The sequence below is a fragment of the Dendrobates tinctorius genome, unplaced genomic scaffold, assembly GCF_039654945.1.
Source record: "Dendrobates tinctorius isolate UK_male_01 unplaced genomic scaffold, ASM3965494v1 ptg000083l, whole genome shotgun sequence".
Lineage (NCBI taxonomy): Eukaryota > Metazoa > Chordata > Amphibia > Anura > Dendrobatidae > Dendrobates > Dendrobates tinctorius.
In genome coordinates this window covers 33949186-33967007 of record NW_027361751.1, presented here as the reverse complement: position 1 = coordinate 33967007, position 17822 = coordinate 33949186, and the positions used below count along the sequence as shown (strand labels likewise).

General features: G+C 41.9%; 1 protein-coding gene across 9 annotated transcripts in view; it reads right to left on the bottom strand.

Annotated features, from left to right (window-relative positions):
- Positions 1 to 17822, bottom strand: part of LOC141097192 (3',5'-cyclic-AMP phosphodiesterase 4D) — a 1243227-nt gene that overhangs the window by 482292 nt on the left and 743113 nt on the right. Inside the window, exon 1 of one of the 9 annotated variants that reach the window (XM_073584294.1) lies at positions 15778 to 15802. The exons of the other annotated variants lie outside the window; for them this stretch is intronic. The gene's annotated coding sequence lies outside the window, so the exon portion shown is untranslated. Of the gene's footprint in view, positions 1 to 15777; positions 15803 to 17822 lie in introns of those variants that run through there. 9 annotated transcript variants of the gene reach the window in all.

Here is a 17822-nt window from a genome sequence, read left to right as displayed (position 1 = left end):
TGAAATAATATTTGGGGCCTATTATACTGTATGAAGTAATATACGGTGCCTATTATACTGTATGAAGTAATATATGGTGCCCATTATACTGTATGAAGTAATATATGGGGCCCATTATGCTGTATGAAATAATATTTTGGGGCCCATTATACTGTATGAAGTAATATATGGGGCCCATAATACTGTATGGAGCATTATGTGGGGATAGGGGATGACTGTTTGTTGTGGATCTGACCGCTGGGACCCCCATGATCCTGGGAAACGTAGCTTTGAAGAGCACCATGTAAATGGAGCTGTGGTCAATCATACGCACTGTGGTGCCATTCACATGTGGCTCTTCAAATAACTCCTTAAAGAGAGTGATGAGGAGACAACAAAGTATAGCAAAAATTCACTGATCGGGGTGAGAAGTGTTATAGTTTGTGGGCTGGTGGGATTTGTGTGGCAGGGCTGCTTTTTTGTCCCAGTCCGGCCCTGTGCCAGGCCTACCATTGCCATTGATGACCCTTGTTCTGGATACTTCTGTGCTGTTCTAGTACGTGCGTGTGATGGCGCTGACATCCTTGTGTTTGGACACCTTTTTTTTCTATTTATCTAAATCAAAATGTCCACTATTGTACTCAGTTTTACAGGATAGATATGAAAATTTACTTTGTGTGTGGGGGGTGGGGTGTCATTTTGCTGTTCGCCTCAGGCAGCAGAGAGGCTAGGTTCACCCCTGGATGGGATGATGTGGGATATTAGGGGTAGTAGTACGGTGGCTCTAGCTGATGGGATGATGTGGAATATTAGGGGTAGTAGTCCAGTGGCTCTGGCTGTCGGGATGATGTGGAATATTAGGGGTAGTAGTCCAGCGGCTGTGACGGGATGATGTGGGATATTAGAGGTAGTAGTCCGGCGGCTCTGGCTGACGGGATGATGTGGGATATTAGAGGTAGTAGTCCGGCGGCTGTGACGGGATGATGTGGGATATTAGAGGTAGTAGTCCGGTAGCTCTGGCTGATGGGATGATGTGGGATATTATACTGAATGTGGCTATGCGGAGTGGGTGGGGCTCTACACTCAGCTTTATATATATATAGATATATTCATTATAATTTGCTATAACTAACCGTAATTAGTTACTACGCCCGGCCAGCGCTGAGCTCTTCAGCTAGTAAATAATAATAATCATTTTATTTCTATAGCGCTAACATATTCCGCAGCACTTTACATTATAGCAGGGACTTCTACAGACAGTAGACATTACAGCATACCAATAAACACATAGATCAAAACAGATACCAAGAGGAATGAGGGCCATGCATGCAAGCTTACAATCTATAAGGAAAAAGGGGAGACACAAAAGGTGGATGGCAACAATTCCTTTTACTGTTTGGACCAGCCATAGTGTAAGAATCGGGTGTTCCTCTTGCTGCATGAACCAGTTAACAGTCTAAATATGTAACAGTACAGACACAGAGGGCTATTAAATGCATAAAGCATGTGAGAACATGATGCAAGGAACCTGGTTATGGTAAAAAATTTTGAATGAGCCGCACAGGGATATTTAGGTTAATGCGTTGAGGCAATAGGCCAGTCTGAACAAATGCATTTTTAGGGCACGCTTAAAACTGTGGGGATTGGGGATTAATCGTATTGACCTGGGTAGTGCATTCCAAAGAATTGGCTCAGCACGTGAAAAGTCTTGGAGTCGGGAGGTTCTGATTATTGAGGATGTTACCCTCAGTTCATTAGCAGAACGGAGGGCACGGGTAGGGTGGTAGGCTGAGACGAGGGAGGAGATGCAGGGTGGTGCTGAGCTATGGAGTGCTTTGTGGGTGAGGGTAATAAGTTTATACTGAATTCCGGAGTGGATGGGTAACCAGTGTAATGACTGGCACAAGGGTAAAGGCATCAGTGTAACGATTGGTGAGGAATATGATCCTAGCTGCAGCAGTCAGAACTGATTGGAGAGGGGAGAGATTGGTAAGAGGGAGACCGATTAGTAGAGAGTTACAATCGTCCAGACGAGAATGAATAAGAGAAACAGTAAGAGTTTTTGCAGAGTCAAAAGTAAGAAAGGGTCGAATTCTAGAAATGTTTTTGGGGTGCAAATAACAAGAACGAGCCAGTGATCGGATGTGGGGGTGAATGAAAGCTCGGAATCAAGTATGATCCCAAGACAGCGGGCATGTTGCTGGGGAGTAATGGTGGAACCACACACAGTAATGGCAATATAAGGCAAAGGTAGGTAGAGGGAGGAAACACGAGGAGTTCAGTTTTTGACAGGTTCAGTTTCAGATAGAGGGATGACATGATGTTAGAGACAACGGTAAGACAATCACTGGTGTTTTCCAAAAAGGCAGGCGTGATATCAGGAGAAGTGTATAATTGGGTGTCTTCAGCATAGAGATGGTACTGGAATCCAAATCTACTGATTGCTTGACCAATAGGGGCAGTGTACAAGGTGAAGAGGAGGGGGCCTAGAACCGATCCTTGAGGAATCCCAACAATAAGGGAAAGATGAGAGGAGGAGCCAGAAAAAGATACAATAAAGGAGCGGTCAGAGAGATAGGAGAACCAGGAGAGAACGGTGTCCTTGAGGCCGATGGAACGGAGCAAAGTGAGGAGGAGCTGATGATCCACAGTGTCGAATGTTGCGGAGAGATCCAAGAGAATTAGCATGGAGTAATAACCATTTGATTTAGCTGTTAGAAGATCATTAGAGACTTTAGTGAGCGCAGTTTCAGTAGAGTGAAGAGAGCGGAAACCGGATTGTAGAGGGTCGAGGAGAGAGTTACCTGAGAGATAGCAGATAAGTCGGGCATGAACCACCGTCCACCACTCTTACATTACCATTACAGGGATACCAAATGTGTTAAAATTCTTACCGTTTTGATCCATTTATTTAAAAAGAGTTATAATTAAATGCAATTAGTTTAACTACTTTTGCACCATAATTTATTAACTTTCTGGAAAAAATAATTCAGCTTTTATTTATTTCCCGATAATGAAGTGGTATAAGCAGACAAGTCAATATAAACCAGTATAATCTACCTACTGTATAAAGAAGAATATTTAGGCCGTGCTCACATCAATACTGGAACTATGTCAAAGATTCAGGAAAAAATATAGCAAAGACTTTAACGCAGCAAGCTACGCTATTTTTTCTGTTAAAATCCACATGGCCAAAAAAAACAGCAAACTCCATTGTACTGATGGTAAAAGATTCCCTCACTTGGAAGCCTGTCAGCAAAACGTACAAATGTCCAGTTTGTCTCATTGGTACAAGTTAGGAATTCCAACAACCTGAGTAACTTTTATTCCAATCTGGCCGATGGGAGAAAAATAACATGTTAATACCATAATACAGGTGGCATTTGTATCAATGATGTGAGCGCTTTATACATTTAAAAAAAAATGTAATAAAGCATTTTGTAATAGGGAAAAAAATATTTACTTTGGATTTCCTTTTTAACCTTTTCTTTTTTTACTTTAATTTCTCTTTTACTCCTATTTAGGAGACAAGACCATTTACATAATATCCTAACAAACTTCTAGGCCGCGTTCTCATGTTCAGTATCTGGTGAATTTTTTACCTCAGTATTTAAAAGCCAAAACCAGGAGTGGGTGAAAAATGCAAAAGTGTTTCTATTATACTTTTCCTCTGATTGTTCCACTCCTGGTTTTGGCTTCTAAATACTGATATAAAATACTGACTGAATACGGAGTGTGAACATGGCCTCAGCGTCGGACTGGCCATGGAGGATTCTCCGGTGGGCCCTGGCATCTGGTGGGCCCTGGCACCTGCTGGCATACAGGGCCAGCAGTTGCCTAGGGCCCCCAGCCAGTGGTGTGTCGCTAATATGGGGGCCCGTGCCAGCGGAGCAGCAGCGGGTGACAGGAGGCAGGAACCCCTGTCCCCGCTGCTAAAGACAAATGAATATTCACTGCTTCCCACGCCCATATCTATCTATCCATCTCTATATCTATCTATTTATCCATTATCTATCTTCTATCTACCTATCCATCTATCCATCTATCTATCTCTATATCTATCTTTCTATAGCTATCTATTTATCCATTATCTATCTTCCATCTATCTATCTATCTATATCGTCGCTGACATCATTGTCGAGTGGCCAATCGGGAGTATCTGATTACTGACACGCACAGTTGCGCTCTGAGAATGCTGTTGGAACTACAACATGGGTCTGAGTGTTCCAGATGATTTATAATGTTTATGCATTTTAAATATCACATAGGTGTTTCACATCTTTTAATCACTGTTACTCTAGCTGTATCAATGATTGTAGGTACGGTTGGATATAATTGTTTGCACTCTAACAAGCACCTTATATATGTAAACACTATGATGGTTCTCATATTTACTGCAATGTAATTTTCATACACTTTGATTATGATTTATATTTAATATATGCTAATTTTTGTATATTGGTAAATTGAAGAGATATGTATAAAAAGTGCACTATTCTATGGTAACACTGTGCTTGACAAAGACCGTGCTGTGAGGTCAAAACGTTGCACCACTTGGCGCTGGATTAAAGTCCACAATTTTCCCTTTAACTGGAGTGCTGCGTGTTTTTTTTTTCTATTTATCTATCCATAGATCTATTTATCCCATAGCTATCTATCTATCTCTATTTCTATATCTATCTATATCTATCTATCTATCTCTATAGCTATATATCTCTATCTATTACCATCTATATATAGCATTATACCCTATGAGGGGGGGCTGGCATTATACCCTATGACGGGGGCAGCATTATACCCTATGAGGGGATGCATTATACCCTATGAGGGGGGCAGCATTATATTCTATGAGGGGGTGCATTATACCCTATGAGGGGGTGCATTATACCCTATGAGGAGGTACATTATACCCTATGAGGGGCAGCATTATACCCTATGAGGAGGCAGCATTATATTCTATGAGGGGGTGCGTTATACCCTATGAGGGGCAGCATTATACCCTATGAGGAGGCAGCATTATACCCTATGAGGGGGTGCGTTATGCCCTATGAGGCGGTGCATTATACCCTATGAGGAGGTACATTATACCCTATTAGGGGCACCTACTGCAAGCTGTATAGGTTTGAAAGCCAACTGCCAATTATGTAAATCAGGTGATTTGCATCTCTGTAATGAGGAGGGGTGTGGTCTAATGACATCAATACCCTATATAAGGTGTGCTTAATTATTAGGCAACTTCCTTTCCTTTGGCAAAATGGGTCAGAAGAGAGATTTGATGGACTCTGAAAAGTCAAAAATTGTGAGATGTCTTGCAGAGGGATACAGTAGTCTTGAATGTGCCAAACTTTTGAAGCGTAATTACCGAACAATCAAGCGTTTCATGGCAAATATCCAACAGGGTTGCAAGAAGCATGTTGATAAAAAAAGGTGCAAAATAACTGCCCATGAATTGAGGAAAATCAAGCGTGAAGCTGCCAAGATGCCATTTGCCACCAGTTTTGCCATATTTCAGAGTTGCAACGTTACTGGAGTATCAAAAAGCACAAGGTGTGACATACTCGGGGATATGGCCAAGATAAGGAAGGCTGAAAAACGACAACAAGAAACATAAGATAAAACGTCAAGACTGGGTCAAGAAATATCTTAAGACTGATTTTTCTAAGGTTTTACGGACTGATGAAATGAGTGACTCTTGATGGGCAAGATGGATGGGCCCGAGGCTCGATCAGTAAAGTGCAGAGAGCTCCACTCCAACTCAGACGCCAGCAAGGTGGAGGTGGGGTACTGGATTGGGCTGGTATCATCAAAGATGAACTTGTAGGACCTTTTCGGGTTGAGGATGGAGTGAAGCTCAACTCCCAGACCTACTGCCAGTTTCTGGAAGACATCTTCTTCAAGCAGTGGTACAGGAAGAAGTCGGTATCATTCAAGAAAAACATGATTTTCATGCAGGACAATGCTCCATCACATGCATCCAAATACTCCACAGCGTGGCTGGCCAGTAAAGGTCTAAAAGAAGAAAAAATAATGACATGGCCCCCTTGTTCATCTGATCTGAACCCCATAGAGAACCGGTGGTCCCTCATAAAATGTGAGATCTACAGGGAGGGAAAACAGTACACCTCTCGGAACATTGTCAGGGAGGCTGTGGTGGCTGCGGAACGCAATGTTGATCGTAAAAAGATCAAGCAACTGACAGAATCTATGGATGGAAAGCTTTTGAGTGTCATCATAAAGAAAGGTGGCTATATTGGTCACTGATTTTTTTATTTTTTGTTTTTGAATGTCAGAAATTTTTATTTCTACATTTTGTGTTGTTATATTGGTTTACCTGGTGAAAATAAACAAGTGAGATGGGTATATATTTGTTTTTTATTAAGTTGCCTAATAAATCTGCACAAACAGATATCCTCCTAAGATAGCCAAATCTAAAAAAAACCCACTCCAACTTCCAAAAATATTAAGCTTTGATATTTATGAGTCTTTTGGGTTGATTGAGAACATAGTTGTTGTTCAATAATAAAAAGAATCCTCTCAAATAGAACTTGCCTTATAATTCTGCACGCAGTGTATTTATTTCTATGTAGCTACATAGTGGGCCCCAAGAAAGATTTACTCTGGTGGGCCCAAGGTTCTCCAGTCCGACGCTGCATGGCCTTATTGTCATATATATAGTGGTGTAGTGACCACTGTGTCCGCTAGGGGGCGTTGTGTGGATGTCCCAAGAAAGAGGATGAGTGGCAGAATCCTGAAGGACCGTTATGTATTTCAAGGTGGGTGGCCTTGAGATGGAGACGTGTGTGTGTTGATCAGCAATGATATTGCTGAGGTGTTGTTTCAATGTGTCAGGGAGAAGTAACTGGGGAGACGCACGGGCCCAGTTACCTACAAACCCACCCAGGGGGTGTGTTTGAGAATGTTGGGATAAAAGTGTGTGAATGGTTTAAGGAGCTGTGATGAGGTCATAGCCATGTGACCCAGTGGACGTGGCTACGGACCATATAAGGTGGCCAGGGTAGGTCACATGAGGTGAATGCAGGGACTTGGTTGGTCTGTTTTGGAAGGCCCCGTCTGGGAGAGATGGGGGCTGTCTTCCTGACAGCAAGGAACGCTGTGTTGAATGGCTGCACGTGCCTGATGATTCCCTGGAGGGAATGGATGTCTGCAGCATGATGAGGTGAAGCAGCCATGAGGAAACCCTGAGTGGGTGAGATAACTGAGGCTGAAAAGCCTGTGTATGCATAACCTGTGTGACCACAGGGATTACAGAGCTGAACTCTGTCATGGACGCTATGCTGATTAAGTGAACTTTATGTTGCTGCTGTGGGTTTATGCTGCATAATAAACCGCATGGACTATGATTGTTTATGGAAGACCCGTGCTGGATCTGGTTTTCTGGCGGCTAAGCGAGTGTCCCCTACTTGAATAACAGCGCTACCTTACAATATATATATATATATATACACACACACACACACACACACACACACTGTATATATAATAGAAAGATAAAATAGAAGCTGGCAATTCATGTGCTGTGTACAGCAAAATCACAGCGTGACATGTTAGAATAGAATAGATATAAACACATAGAATACAAATATACAGTGGGGTAAATCATTATTTGATCCCACGCTGATTTTGTAAGTTTGCACACTGACAAAGACATGAACAGGTTATAATTTTATGCATCCATTAGCCCTCTGTGTCTGTACTGTTACACACTTAACATTATGGCTGGTCCATACAATCAGGGCAACTGTTACCACCCACCTTTCGTGTCTACCTCTTTCCTCATAGACTGTAAGCTTGCGAGCATGGCCCTCACTCCTCTTGGTATTTGTTATAATCTGTGTGATTATTGTTATGCTGTAATGTCTATTGTCTGTACAAAACCCCTCTGAAATGTAAAGTTCTGCGGCGCTATAGAAATAAAGTTTATTATTATTAGGGGTAGGTTAATTTTAATATTAAGAAACAGAATATCAAAAATAAAATCCAGAAAATCACATTGCATAAATTATATAGACTGTTTATTATTATTATTAGGTCACGTGGGATGAGGGCTACGCCCAATCTCTCCCAGACTGCTTAGTACACAGAAGTCCCCCAGAGGGCCTAGCATCGATATCTCTTAGAATGCTTTCTCTAAGGGTGCCGTCACACTAAACGATGCACCAGCGATCCCGACAACGATACGACCTTGTCAGGATCGCTGGTGAGCTGCCAAACAGGCAGATCTCACCAGAGATCACGACCAGCGAGGATGCGGGTAACTAAGCGCGCGCGTCACTTAGTTACCCGCTGTGTACCTTTGATACCAGCTCCCAGCGCGAGCACGCAGGTATCCAAGGTACACAGCGGGTAACTAAGCGACGCACGCACTTAGTTACCCGATATTTACCTTGGATACCAGCTCCCAGCGTCTGCTTACAGTGCTGGGAGCTTGCTGATCGTTGGTCTCCCGCTGCCTCACGCAGCGATGCTGGCCAGCGGGAGACCAGTGATCGAAAAATGGCACAGGACGATCCTGCACGATCAGCGATACGCGGCAGGGGGGGGCGGTCGCTGATGCATGTCACACACAGCGAGATCGCTGGCGAGATCGCTGTTGCATCACAAAATCAGCGATCTCGCTAGCTGTCTCGCTGTGTGTGACGGGGCCTTAAATGTCCCCCAGAGGGCCTACAATCGATTTTTCCTGGAGTTCTTACACAAAGCCCCTCCAAATGTCCACAATCCATATCTCTACGAGAGTCTCCCACAAATGACTTCCCGGCTGCCTACCATCAATACCTTCAAGACTGCTTTAAAGAAAAGCCCACCACACAATACCTACAGCATGCACCCCCTTTAGAAGCGACAAGAGCCCCAGAGTGATTGCCACTGATGCCCTCCAGAGCGCCTTCTACCGACACTGTCTTGTCTCTTATATTCAAGAGTAGCTATACACACTTTGACTTTGTAACGTGTAATATCCCGCCCTGCAGATCAGTAGAGATCTCAAGACCCTCAGTGATTGCTCAAAACATTTGTGAAATGCAAGAAAGCTCCTGGAGCAGTGTACAGGCAATTAGATAGAAAATGTTATCTCTGTAATAACATAAGGCCATTGTAGCGTTTCAGCTATCTCACCACTAGGTGGAGACAAATCCACAATAATAGATATCAGTAATTCAAAAATAGTTTCCTTTATAGAAACCCACACATGAAAAGACACCATTCATTACAATCATACAAAAACACAATGTGCACCTTTAACTTGCAGATCTGTGGAAACATACAGTATCCTGAAAAAGTTTTAGGCACGTGAGGGAAAAATGCTGCAAAGTAAGAAGGTTTTCTAAAATAGAATTGTAAATAGTTTATTTTATCAATTAACAAAAGAAAAAAAATGTTATCAGACCCATACACATTAAATTAAAACTGGTTGTACATTGTGGATTTCAGGCCATCTTATGTGTATGGACTGGAGGCCCTTTTGACTCCCATCCAAAAAAATCATGTTGCAAGGGTGAGGGATTTATTAGGGGCAAGGATCATGCATGAGGAAATAGGACTATCTAATTTTTGGTTTCCAGGAAAGATAAGCTGCTACACAAGGTATCCGGCAGCTGCTCCTTCCGCTAACCCCACTGATATAAGGCTGCAGCAGAAAAGGCTACCACTGATTGGCTGCAGCCACCATGTGACACAATAATGTCAGGTGATTGCCGAGAGAGACAATGATGAAATCGAAGGAATGGCGCCGCTCCTGGGGGGGAAAGTATGCAGATATTTAATTTTGTTCTGCAGGATGGTGCTATTAAGAAGTTGTCTTCTTGGGAATGGACAATCCCTTTAAGACCAGGATAGATTATATGTTCTAGGAAGAAGCAGATTTTTAGCAGCCTAGTTGGCCACTAGATGTCAGACCAGTTTCTGCTTTACAAAACGCTCTGAAAATAACGTATTGCTCAAAGCAAGGCTGACAAATAAGCAGGCGGACATGTCTGCCTGGCAACAACCCAAGCCCCCACTACCCTGTTGCTGGGTCTAAGCTGGAAGCCGTATGTGCTAGGTATGAGGACATTTATACATTTTACATTAGTAAGTGCAATATATACTATTTAACAGCAGACACTCTGCGTAGCGGAGAGTGGAGTCATCAAACAGTAGCAGTAATGCTGGACACGAAGGTTACTTCTTTTGTCGACAGATTTGTCCATCTCTGTTGAGTACAGCCATTGTAGAACATGGGCCAGATATGTCCTCAAATTGCGACAGTGACTGGCTCTCTGTGCAGCGACTTGTGCCCATCCGGCTAGCAGACAGATGCAAGAGATATGCACTTGAACTAGTCGGGTCCATGAATGGGCCACACTAGCCCAGGTCTTAGATTCTAGGCCCAAGTGAACTTACAATTGGTCCGTGTGCTCTCCATACCTTGTACAGACAGCCCACAAACACTAAAGCTAGGTTCATCTAAACATACCACTAGGGGGATGCCCTTCTGGGGATATATTGGGCCAAAATTCATACGTTCGCCAATCATGAACTAAGTAAGGACCACAACTTAAGGGCAAACTATGAGTCTTCTGACTCAATCTCAACAGCTTCATATATCAGCCAATCCTGGAGTCGCCATCCGTTCTCAGATCGTGATAGTGGTCAGATGACACAAGCAGACAAATGAGGAACAGATAGGTCTGTGCTGCTGTCACTCTGTTCTTTGAAAAGCACTAATGGACTTAATTAGGGGCTGAGGACTCAGCAGAGGAACCTGGACCATGCTGTGACTCGCCTGTATACTGTGTTAATCGGTCTCATTTCATTCAAATTAACTTGCAAATTCTTTTAGCAATGCAAATTAGAAGTGGCCATATCAAATGGGACAAGCTAAAAAATTACTACTCCTTGTGTAATCTTTTAATCGGCAGTTTCTTGCTGCCTGTACCAGAGGTAGAATAAAATCCAGAAAGTTTCCCTCATTACAAAAGCTATGTTGTACCCAGAAAAGCAGTGGTCGGGCACAAGGAAAGGAGCCACTGGTATAGTTCTCTCTGGCTTCTTCCCCCCCAGCCTAAACAATTTGTCTACAGGGAGAAATCTGTGAATTAAAGAGGTTGGCCATTACTTTTACATTGATGACCTACCCTTAGGATAGGTAATCAATGTCTGATTGGCCAGGGTCCAACACCACCAGCCGATATTAGTGCTGGCGGCAGCCGCCGGCTGGAATTGCTCACTTGCCAAGCTGCTCGTCTACTTGTAGTGGTCGGGGCTTGGTACTGCACAAACGCCTCCGATTCAAATCAAAAAGGATTACGTCCTAAGGATCAATGCAAAAATAGTGGACAACCTATTTAAGCCGACCCGGAAGGGAGAAGCGTGTGGGGAGAGCCACCCCAATGAAAAAAACTTGTCACTCTGCAATGAGTGAGCTTGCGTGGATTTCTGTATGCTCATGGTGAAGGAAACATGAAACGGTCGACAGGTTTAGTTTGAAATGGAACTGTGCTTTCAATAAACTTTGCCAAATCTATAGTACAGGAGAATATAAAAAACTTGGTAATAAATCAGAGAAATCAACTTCCATCCCCATCCATGAGCCCACTTCTTCCCTACCACCTGGTTCCTGAACTGGTCAACTACTCTGAAAAAAAAACCGGTTCAAAACAGTTTTGCTTAGACAGGTACTGGAGGCTTATTGTCAGGTCTGTAAGGACAGGGGAGAAAAAGGAGGGCTGAGGAGCAGGGGAAGGAAACAGGCAAACTGGGGACATAAAAAGATTGTGCAGAGCTTGCAAACAAGTCTTTTACCTCGATCACAGAGCTGATTAACATACAGATAGTTTTAACAATATAATTTCCTCCATTTCTCCATGTTGCTTTTACTTGTCTATGTGTACTGAAAAATGAATGAAGAGCAGGAAGTCCTCTCCGTGTATGTATGAGATCACCGAATCTAGTCTCGTCCCACCAGCTCAGAGAGGCTTGAAAATTAAGAGATAGATCATGCAAACGGGAAAACTGGTGAAAATGCAAGTCATATCATGGACAGAAAAGGAGTTATTACTCATGTACACACACAGCTTATTCTGGAAAGTATGGCTACCCTTTAAGCTCCTACATTGAAAATATTGGCTGTATAAAAGTGGTGAACATACAAGATAAAGGACTTCATAGCAAAGACATTATGGTTCTTTAAGAGCTACACACATACCATAAGGATACAGCCTTCCCAAAACCTGTCAGATGACAAATGCACTAGCAGGACGCAGCAGGCCCCCACTAATAACGGCAGGGGCAGCACAGGTGCAAACTACTGATAAGAACACTCACCCAAACTATCAGATAATGGAGGGGTTGACTGCCTAGTAGAATAAAATGCACACAAATGAGACACAGGTGGTCCAACTACTGAGATCTGGACGGATCGACAGAACAGGGCACTTTCTTCTCTGTTAGGATGGAGTGGCAGTGCACATGCATGCACATCCATTTCGTAGCAGAGGTAAAAAATTTCCTTCCACTGATTGGCGCATGTCTCAAAAATTGGACCCTCACCGATCAGCAGCTGGGTGATAAAGGGGTTGTACTATGAAAACAAGTTAGGTATTTCCATTTCCGTAAAAGAACTTGTAGAGACCACATCCCAGTGCTTGCACTAAACAAAAATGAAAAGAAGAACGAGACCGACCTGAAATGGGCCCCACAAATAGCCGCATGACTGGCCTCAAGGTTGTTGCTTCGTTGTGAAAACCATCAACAAGCTGCTCTTGACAGATCTGTTATTCCTATGATATCTATTTGGGACATTGCTTACATAAAATTGTCCTATTTTTTAAGAGACTGTGGGTGTCATTGGTTTATTAAAGTGAATCTGTCAGCAAGTTTTTCTTACGTAATCAGAGCAGCATAATCTAGGGGAAAAGAGCCTTACTACAGGGATGTGTCACTTATACAATGAGTGTATTATGAGCAGAAGATTATCACTGTCTCACTAGGTCTCATGTGCACAGCAGTCCAGCTAATCTATTCAGCCCCACCCCCTATATGAGCAGTATTTGACACAATACCCTTGATTCACTATACACCCATAAGGGTAGCATCATATCATTAAGTTATCCAGTTTATAAGTATTATTATATATGCTTTTACTGGTGGTTCAGTCCCTCGGTCCTTGCTCACATTTGCGTCACTTGACAAGTGGAAAGGTTTTAATACAAGAGTTAGGACTGTCCCACAAGGGTTGACTTGACGTGGTGGAATGGTTTGTACATTCTTTTGATCAAAACAATGTTTACTAAATACCCTTATTATTACCTTCATGCATTTTTTGAAGTTTATTCTTTTTATTTTAGGTTATTTGTGTTATGTTCTTGGTTTTCTATTATTATTATTACATAGTAGCATACCATAAGATGATCTGCTTACTTTCTTCAATAATTATAATAATTCAAGATTCACCCAACCATGAAGTTCATCCTCAACTTCCCAAATCTCAAATACATTTTCTGGTCACAATCATATAAATCAGACAATACCATACCAACATAAATCTGTCATAAACCCACAGGATGTCCGTCATATCTTAGATGGAACAACTTCTATCCATGACACACAAAAAAATCCATCATCTACAGTCAAGATCTAAGATTCATTCAGATCTGTTCAATGAACATAGGAACCTACACCTGCGATCACTGAGGAAAACATTCCTACAAGGACACCATTCACTGGTAATGAAAAAGAGAATCTACTGAGCCACAAAGATCCCAAGAAGCAGCCTCCTGGATTACAAAAAGATGGAAGATAACAGCAGGGTGCTGCCTGTTGTGGTCACATACAATCCCCACATGAGCATCCTAAGGAAAATTGGATTGGTGTTGATCTTCACACAATATTCCACAGGGACTGAAATAAATATTCTCGGAACTACCACTTTTCTCCTACAAATAGCCACCAATCTTAAGGAATCTCCTTGTCAGAAGTGTCCTCTCATCACCATCATAGACAGGCACCTTTTCCTGTAAAAGGAAAAAATGCAGGACCTGTACTCTCATATTATCAGCAAGTACAGTCCACATACCCCACAAAAATCAGGATTATAGAATCCAAGATGTCTTCTCATGGACATCCTCCAATGTGTTGGCCATGATACAGTGTAGAAGTTGCCCTGGAGGAACCTATATTGGGGAAACTAAAAGAAAACAAAACTACAAACATTGACGAATCTACAAAGACACACTATAAGGAATGTTAAGTATAAAACTAGCACTCAACTTAGATGTGTGGAAAGAGTATTTATTGTAGTACACGAGAAAATGTTTCGGTCTATTATGACCTTCTTCAGTTACGTGTTGAACTGAGTATGCAAAGTACGAGAATGTCTCTGATGGGAAACCTGATGTGCTTTATAATATAATGGAGATCCCTGTTAGAAGGTAAACATATAGAGCTTAATCATGCATATGGATCAGGCACTCGTGCCACCGGACTTGCGGTGGATACCGCGTCCGGTGGGACGAGTTCCCGATCCATATGTTTTCCTTCTAACACGGATCTCCGTTATATTATAAAGCACATTAGGTCTCCCATCAGAGACAGTCTCGTACTTTGCAAACTCAGTTCAACACATAACTGAAGAAGGTCATAATAGACCAAAGCGTTTTTTCGTGTGCTACAATAAATTCTCTTTCCAAGCATCTAAGTTGAGTGCTAGGTTTATAATTAATGTACACATTTGGTTTGTGAACCTAACCTTAGCACCACTCCATAGTTGTGCTCACGGTGTTTTTGTACAATATAAGGAATGGACACGGCTGTGGGAAAACATTTTTGTGGACTGAGACACAGTATGACAGATTTAAAAGTCTTAAAGGGAACTGGTCAGGTCCAATAACACCATTAACCTGCAGATATAGGGTCAATCTGCAGGTTAACAGCGTTATGAAGATGCCTGGCCGGTGTACTGAAACTGCGGCACCCGGGAGAAAAAAAAATGTTGCTACTACTGGGAGCCGCCAGCTTTCAGTCATGCAGACATTCTGTAATTACTCCGGTCACGCCTTCATGACTAAAAGCCGACGGCACCTGTGAGTAATAATGTTTTTTTCCTCCAGGTTGCCGCATTTTCAGTACTGTATCCGTTCAACTTCATATCACTATTAACCTTCAGAATAACTCTTCATATGCAGGTTAATAGTGTTATAGGACCTGGCAGATTCCCTTTAATACTAAAATATCATTTTAAGTTGGAAAAGGAGAGAAAAATCTGGGAATTTAAGCTGACAAGGATGTTCAAGTCTTTGACAAAAGGACTCAAACATCGAGATTTATGGCTCACTACCTGGACACAGCTCACACCTCCACAAGACTGACTCCAGATCTCTAAGCCATCACCTCTCCTTTTGTAATAAAAACCTTCATCTTATACCTTTGGCTTATCTTTAGGAGGCATCGCCCCATCCACCCTGTGCACAAATGTCTCTCTGTAACATTGTGATCTTTACTCTGATGAAGGAGCTTTTGTGCTCGGACATCTTGGAAATATCATTTTTCTGGTTAGCCAAAATAGGTATCAATACTAGAAAACTTTTGTCCTTTTTTTTGGACATTAAAGTGTTTACATGGGAGCAGAGGACATGGTTGAGAATTGGTAATCCCGCTGCTAATTGGTTAGTACGAAAGATGTTGAAAACATTAGATTGCATTCCGCATGACAAATATAGGACTTTACCTTCCCAATCTCCCCTTTCTTTATCCATTACAGGTCAAGGCCAACAGCAGAAGTTATACATGTAATCATCCTACCTTACACAGCTATAAAGAAGAACACTGCCATGCCAGTCACTTACCTAAAAAACAAAAGAGAAAAGAAACAATCAACATACCGCAGTTGTAACCGATTGCACAAAGCATTATCAGCAAGATAAAGGCACAAACAACTTTATCAGACTATTTGTACCTTGATACTATATTGGGATTGAGAGACACTGTCTCTAAATTAGGGGATGCTTTTCCTGAGGACTATTGCCATTCTGCCCATGTCTTTCTTTCTAGTCGTCTTTATACTATTTTTCATTCTTTATGTTATATTATCATACCATTTTATAAATAGATCTCTGTAAACTTGTGTTGGCCCCCTTTCCTTTGTGTCTATTTTGGCTAGTTTTCTATATATACACTTTACCAATGGGCATTTTTGTGGTTTGGTTTCTTTGGTTTATTTTTTATCTATTGCCTGAAAGCTTGTTATGAAAGTAGTTGTGAAACAGTTTGGAGCGCTTCTAACAAAAAAAAAAAATGTAGAAATTCAGGGAAGCCGAGGCACCAAGGCAGCAGGTTCTTGATAAAAAGTTGATCTTTAGTCCAGATTAGTTAAAATCTTAAAAGCAGGCAACGTTTCGGCCATAATTGGCCTTTCTCCAAGCATAAAGCCTTAGGACACAAGATCGCAATGAACAGAGCAAGCAACTATTAGTTCGACTTTCACCAAAATGAACTTCACTGACTTCTACTTTGATGTGGCTTGGCTTAGATCAATGTCTGGCTGTCTAGACCACTAACCAGATCCAACTTATTGTTCAGTAGCTCAATTATCTTGCACCGGTCCTGGTTCAAATGGGAAAAAAGGGTTGGCCCATTATATTGGGTGGTGTTATAGAGTGGGGCATGAAGAGCTCAAAGTGACCCCACTAATTTCCCAGACTCAGGACCCATACAACAAGATTTATTATAGATGTAAGGACGCATTCAAACCACCCTATTTTTCAGCATTAAACGACTGCTGGTCATTTAATAACCTCTGAAGACAGATCACACTTTAGATGCCCGTTCGACTGTGCGAATAGACCGCTATTGTTCATGGCAGCGTGCATCCTATTTATGTGGGGCTATACACTGCTAAGAATAAGCCTCTGTTGTGTAGCACAAAAATATTATTTCACCTGACGATCAAGCAGTTTGTCAGGTGTTTGGTAACCTGCTTATACTTTATCGTAAAAACAGCATTCATAGGAACACTTGTTCACAATAATCTTGCAGTGTAAATGGATCACACTACTTTGGAGAGAGAATGCTACTTTAAAAGCATTTATCATACATTGTTTGCAAATAATTTACATACTACACTACCTAAGTTCAGGCACTAAATGACAGTCAAACAGTTGATTTTTTGTGCTGATTGGAGGCAATTTAATAGCCCATTTAGACAGACAGACCACTATGCGCACAGAACGATCAGCAATAGATTTTTGTGTGCACACAAGCTGCTATTGTTCTCGGCAGCACAAAGAGCTATGAGCTGCTGAGAAAATAGATTTTTAAGCCTGCTTAAAAATCATTTCACCAAACACAGAGTTTCACTGACTGATTATCGAGAAAAATGAGCGTTCCTATGAAAGCTTGTTCATGAAAACTGGCCACTATAAATCCCGCTTTTGCTAGCATCTCATGCAGTCACACAGCTGTGCTTCTAGTGTTTGTTTCTTGTTTTTGTGACTTCTAGTACTCTGAACACAGGTTTATCTCCAAGCATCATGGATAGTTATTTTTTTTTTTACTGACACACTAAAAAACATAAAAATAAATTCCGATTTTTTTTGCTGCAGCATGCCCACTGTCTTGGGGTTTTATTTGACTCCGATCTTTCCTTCACTCCTCACATCCGATCACTCGCTCATGTCACCACCACCTCAATAACACCTCTAGAATTCGACCTTTACTTACCTTTTACTCTGCAAAAACCCTTGTTGCTCTTATTCATTCTCGCCTGGACTACTCCAACTCTACTAATCAGTCTCCCTCTTACTAAACTCTCCCCTCTCCAAATCATCCTGAATGCAGCAGCCGGAATC